This window comes from Taudactylus pleione, unplaced genomic scaffold (assembly GCF_031769625.1).
Source record: "Taudactylus pleione unplaced genomic scaffold, aTauple2 ptg000095l, whole genome shotgun sequence".
Taxonomy (NCBI): domain Eukaryota; kingdom Metazoa; phylum Chordata; class Amphibia; order Anura; family Myobatrachidae; genus Taudactylus; species Taudactylus pleione.
Genome location: NW_028284497.1, coordinates 13,592,113 through 13,598,273, shown reverse-complemented (window position 1 = coordinate 13,598,273; position 6,161 = coordinate 13,592,113).

Genomic DNA, 6,161 nt, shown 5'->3' with positions numbered 1-6,161 from the left:
CTGCTCCTGGACTTCCCACCTAATTTATGAATGTCATCACCTGTGTTAAACTAGTAAATTGATGAGGAGGGAATTTCAATGCAGGTGGCTGCAATCATAAATTAAGAGGGAAGTCCAGGAGCAGAGCATTTTGTACCTGATGGAACAGGTAATGTTGGAGGGTCTGCAATACATATTGCTAGCCATACGTTTTAAAAAGGAAAGGTATATTTCCCCTCCTGTATTTGTACCTGGAAGTGACCTGCAGTGAGGTTCCCTGCCCTCACAGTTCACTAAAAAAATAAAATTGTTCGCTCGCCAAACTTCGGGCTCAGTATGGTCGACACAAGATTATATTCCCCCTCTATGCCCACTTCCAACCCTCCAACATGACCCCCCCCATCAGGTACAAAACACTCTGCTCCTGGACTTCCCACCTAATTTGTGATTGCAGTCACCTGTGTTGACCTAGTTAATTGATGAGGTGTTTTCAACACAGGTGGCTGCAATCATAAATTAAAAGGGAATTCCAGGAGCAGAGCAATATGTACCTAATGGAATGGGTCATGTTGGAGGGTCTGCCACTTGAATGGTAGGGAATGACATTGGACAATAACTGATGATGTCAGGGTACAGAAACTGAAGGGGTATCTAGCTGTAACCGTATTAAAAAGGTCCACAGGACAACATATCTGATGCAGACTTGCGGCACAGTAAGCCCCATAGAATTCTATAAGGCTGTGATGTGTTCATATACAACAGTGGTTCTCAAACTCGGTCCTTAGGACCCCACACAGGTCACTTTTTCCAGGTCACCTAGCAGGTGCACAGGTGTATTCATTACTCACTGACACATTTTAAAAGATCCACAGGTGGAGCTAATTATTTCACTTGTGATTCTGGGAGTAGACCTGGAAAACATGCACTGTTTGGGGTCCTGAGGACTGAGTTTGAGAACCTATGATATACAGCAAGCTCCAGAAAGTGTAATTACCTGCCCTCCAACATGACCCCTTCACCCACACAAAATGCTCTGCTCCTGGACTTCCCATCTAATTAATGATTGCAGACACCTCTGTTGAGCTGGTTAATTGATGAGGCCGATGTTTCACCTTAGGTGGTTGCAATCATCAATTAAGAAGGAAGTCCAGGAGCAGAACATTTTGTACCAGATGGAAGGGGTCATGTTGGAGGGTCTGTAATTAGCCGAAGCTTGTGTCTGATAGGCAATGCCATCTATAGATGACATGAACTACAGAAGCCTTTGGGTTCCCCAATGTAACTAAGTTCCTGTACACCGATCCGAAGGATCCTTCTCCTTTCCTCATGGCTTGCGCATGTGCAATGGGACCCCTGGATCATAAACCCAGAAGTCAGTACTTTGTTGGGACAGCTCTACATCAGAAGATCTGTCCTGGCAGGTTAATATTCATGACATAGTGCATGGAACACATACACAAGACATGGGCAGAATCTCCCTAGAAGAGCATGATCACATCACACTCTAGGGCAGTGGTTCTCAAACTCGGTCCTCAGGACCCCACACAGTTCACGTTTTGCAGGTCTCCTAGCTGCTGCACAGGTGTATTCATTACTCGACACATTTTAAAAGGTCCACAGGTGGAGCTAATTATTTAACCTGATTCAGTGTGGAGACATGTAAAACATGCACTGTTTGGGGTCCTGAGGACTGAATTGAGAACCTGTGCTCTAGGGCACAGTTTCTCAAACTCGGTCCTCAGGACCTCTAACAGTGCATGTTTTCCAGGTCTCATCACAGAATCACAAGTGAAATAATTAGCTCCACCTGTGGCTCTTTTAAAATGTGTCAGTGAGTAATGAATCCACCTGTGCACCTGCTGGGTGACCTGGAAAACGTGAACTGTTTGGGGTCCTGACGACCGAGTTTTAGAACCACTGCTCTAGGTGATATGTTTAGTGCTTCGGAAGAGCTTCTCCCCTAGCTAACCTTTCTCTCGTCTAAAAACAAGCCTTCAAAGTTGCATGAACTGAATCAGTAGAAAAGTCCTGAAAAACACAATGGCAAGTCAGTCTCCTGAAATTCAGACTGCCCCACCCAATCCTGGTCAGGTGGGAAGTACGTACAGGCTGAGAAGTACGTACAGATGTTCCCCATTTGATATTTACCCAGTAAGTACATGTTCCGGGAAATGCCCGCCCCCCCAGGCAGCTATTCGCTCACGATGCCCGGCTTACCTACGATCGGTATGCCGGCCCCGGGACTTTGGCATGGGGCTAATGATAGACGTCGGTATTTAGACGCCTATCATTAGTCCCATGTTGGGAATTCACTGTCGGGAAACCAGCGGTCGGCATTTCGACTACCGGCTTCCTGACTACATTCCGTACAAATGTTTTTTTTTATGTAAATCACTGTGGTGGGTTATAAGAAATTGCTTAGCAATTACCTTTTCTCATTGGTTTGTTTATTAAGACTGCTATTAATAATTGATAATTCTGTTGGCTTTCCAGTGTTATATCACCACCCTGGCATCCACATGGCACATCATGTAGTAAACAAAGAGGCTTTGTAATACCCCTCTCAGTTCTCACTGTGACAACTTTGCCCTCCTTATCCCCCTTCTGTCTTAATGTGACATGCTGACAGTCTGAGAGCCTGTGTAATAGATTGACAGTGCCTGGCCAGCAAGGCAAGCAACCTTATGCCGATTTGGAATAAATCGGGGGCGTGTGTAGCTCCCGAACTGTTTACACAGAAAAATGCATATATACGCCCATATGCATAGCTATATACATTTTGCACTGCATGCGTAACCTATGTGCACCAAACTTGCCGATCTTTTGGCTGCCTCACCCTCCCAGTTTAAGGTGTCTTCCCAGTCATAATCCAATTCCCCTTCTTCTTGGGAAGAGGTAGCTGAAACCTCTTCTCCAGGAAAATCCACTGAGGAATGGCCTGAACAGCTTTTTACGGCTGTGGCCCGTGCAGACGTTATTTTATTTAGGGACATCGCCATCTGAGCGAGACATCGTCCCATATTCTGTGCCCATCTGGGCTCTACCGAGGGATCAGACAAAGGAGGAGCTTGAGTGCAGGGTATCATATAATTTTCCTGAAAGTGATGTAATTCACTAATGGTGTCAGCCATAGATGTGGCCCAATCAGGCACCACCAGCTGTTCAGCCGAACTTCCTGATAAAGAAACCCCCTGTGAACAACCAGCACAGATCAACCCCGGGTCTGTACTTTTTGGCATTTGTTCTCACATTTTATACAAGTTTAAACAGTGACTGATCCCTGTCTAATCAAAACAGATAGCTACCTAAATTCCCATGGAAAAAGTGTAGCACTGATTGAATAGAAAAAAAAGAGAGGCTAATTAAGACTCTATTCACCCATCTGTTAAATGCAAAGAACCTGGACTCTTAAAAGACCAAATTCTTTGATAAAAAAAAACCCAAAACCAAAAAAGGTAAATAAATCTCACATAGCCCTGTATGTTACTGCCTAAATTTCTGAGAAAACAGTGCAGGAAAATATGCTTATATATCTATAATACCAGAAAACACCAGATTAAATACATAACAGTAATAATCCTAGTTCCCTGCTTAACTTGTCTGCCTCTCTCCCCCAGTATCTGCTGTGAGCGCCTTCACACAGACTTTAGCCAGTCTCATGCCTGGCTTTGCAGCAGCTTGGGCTACTGACAATAAATACCTGGGGGAGGCAAGGCCAGCTGCAGCATCCTGCTCACTCATAACACCTGTGTAACCATAGCCTCTGGCGTTCCCCGAAGACCACCCGCTGCGCGACTACACGTGCAGCGGCACTGCGTCCTGGAACGCAACAGCCCCTCTCTCCTCCAAGCCAGCAGCATGTTGCTGCTCTGTAACAACTCCGGCGGCTCAACAAGGACACCACCGTGGACGGAAAGCGGCCTGGTGCTGTGAAAACTCGGGGAGGTGTGAGACAAGCTGGCTCTACAGTGTATGTGAGTAATAATAAGCCCAGCAAATCTGCTCAAAAGCAGTGTGCCGGGAAGCAGTACATAATGGCAATAAGAATTTTACACTTTCTGTAACAAGTCTTACTTTCTCTTTGCCAGCGGCCCCCTCAGATGTGTGTCTGGCATGGAGAGAGACCCAGGGACTCTGTAGTTTGTTGACTCTCTCAGGGACCATCTTAAAAGTGGGATACAGGGCATACTTACCTACTCTCCCGATTTGGTCAGGAGCCTCATGAAAATCGGGTGCCGCTCCTGACCCCCCGGAAAAGAAGGTAAGCCTCCCGGCCAGCTGTCACCCCCCCCCAGTGAATCCCCCTGCAGCGGGGGAGGCGATGACGCACTGAATCGCGTCATCCTGCCCCTGCTTTACAATGCCAAAGACCACGGCATTGTGAAGCGGAGACGGGGCCAAAATTACGCGATTTCGCGACAACGCCCCCTGCCTCCATTGAAGGGTAGTATCCCCGCCCACGCCCCCTATATAAGCATCACTCCTTCCTGCTTGTCCGACCTGGCTGCTCCCTACCGGGGGGCAGCCGTTATTATGACCACCAGGTAATAGCCAGAGTCAATACTCACTAGGGGGAGGGTTAGGTTTAGGCTGCCGGTGGGTTAGGTTTAGGCACTAGGGGGGTAGGTTAGATTTAGGCTGTGAGTAGGGAGGGTTAGGAGTACTTACCATTAGGCGTTGGCATTGTGACCTGGTCGGCAAACACAAGCTTTATGCCCAGAACTTAATATGAACTCATATGGTAGTGGGTTTACACAACCAACAAAATACAATGTGGCCATAATTAAATTGTCCCTATTCAGAGCTGTCTATAGCTTTAATAGGCAGAGTGCCATAAAATTTAGTCAGTATATGAGGATGAAAGTTTAAATCCTGTTTATTTTATGTTGATAATATCCGATTTAAATACAAGGGTGTTTTAACTGATACTGCATGTATATCCTGTATGTATGGGCTTAGCCGACGGTTGTGGAAGCCAAGCAAACAAGCATGTCTGCCCCCGCCCACTAATACATCTGATATTGCATGTATATCCTGTATGTATGGGCTTGCGGTTGTGGAAGCCAAGCAAACAAGCATGTCTGCCCCCGCCCACTAATACATCTGATAAAAACTTGCAATATTGAGTAAACACTGGATTCTCACCAATGCAGTATTAGCCTTCGGCACTAAACAGTCGATGGATCCAGTGAAACATATTCCCATCTCCTCTACTAATATCTGCTATCCTACATCAAAAGGTTAATCTATTAGATAAAAGTAGTTCTCGGTAGGCAAAATAACTGCTAAAAAGTTTAACATGGAAGACCAATTCTTACAGGCTACTGCTGTGGATAATTAAGTTGCTATATTTTTTGCATGGGAAGCATGTCAGATTTTTCAAGGAATTATTTATGGTCTCCGTGTTCCACTAATAAAAATGCTTGTAAAAACTATCTATTATATGGTCACTGCTGAAAAATCTGAGCAGCCAAAAATTAGATACAGGTTTTTAGATGCCAGGTTTTACTGGATTCATGATCCTGTGAAGATTTAGAAAGTGGCAAATTAAATAGCTGTTTAACATTTAAATTCAACTGGCATAACAAATGTTATATAGTTCAATCCAGTGTCTGATTATCCATTAGGCTGATTAGTCTGCAGGGCCAGGAAAGGGGAGGGGATGGAGGGGTGTGAGGGGACATCAAGAAGTTGGTAAAGGAGAATAAAATGGAGACCTAATTCATTTCATGTTGGCCACGGCCACACAACTTAGAAGCTTGTTAGCAGGGCTGGATTAAGTCTTGTGGGGACCTCGGGGCAACTAAGTTGCGGGGGCCCTTGTCCCCCTCCAATACAGCCACAGTGCCCCCCTCCTGGTGACCCTCTCACAGACCCTGTCTGTCTCTTCGGCACACTGTGTCTCCCTCCCCTGCGCCCAGACCCCACATTTACCTTATACGTTTTGCGGCTGCTCATCGCAGCACAGCTCCTCTGCTGCCTGCTCTCTTTCAATGGGTGCAGCCCTGCTTGACGTCATGACGTCACGAACGCTGCATCAATTTAACAAAAGAAACTTTATTGCACTGGCCACTGGCACCATCGGTTCAGTAAAGTTACTGAACGCCGCGGATCCCCGGACTGTCCCCTTACAGGTATCTGCCTGCGCCCTGCTGATCATGCAGCAGCGCAGGCAGCCGTCC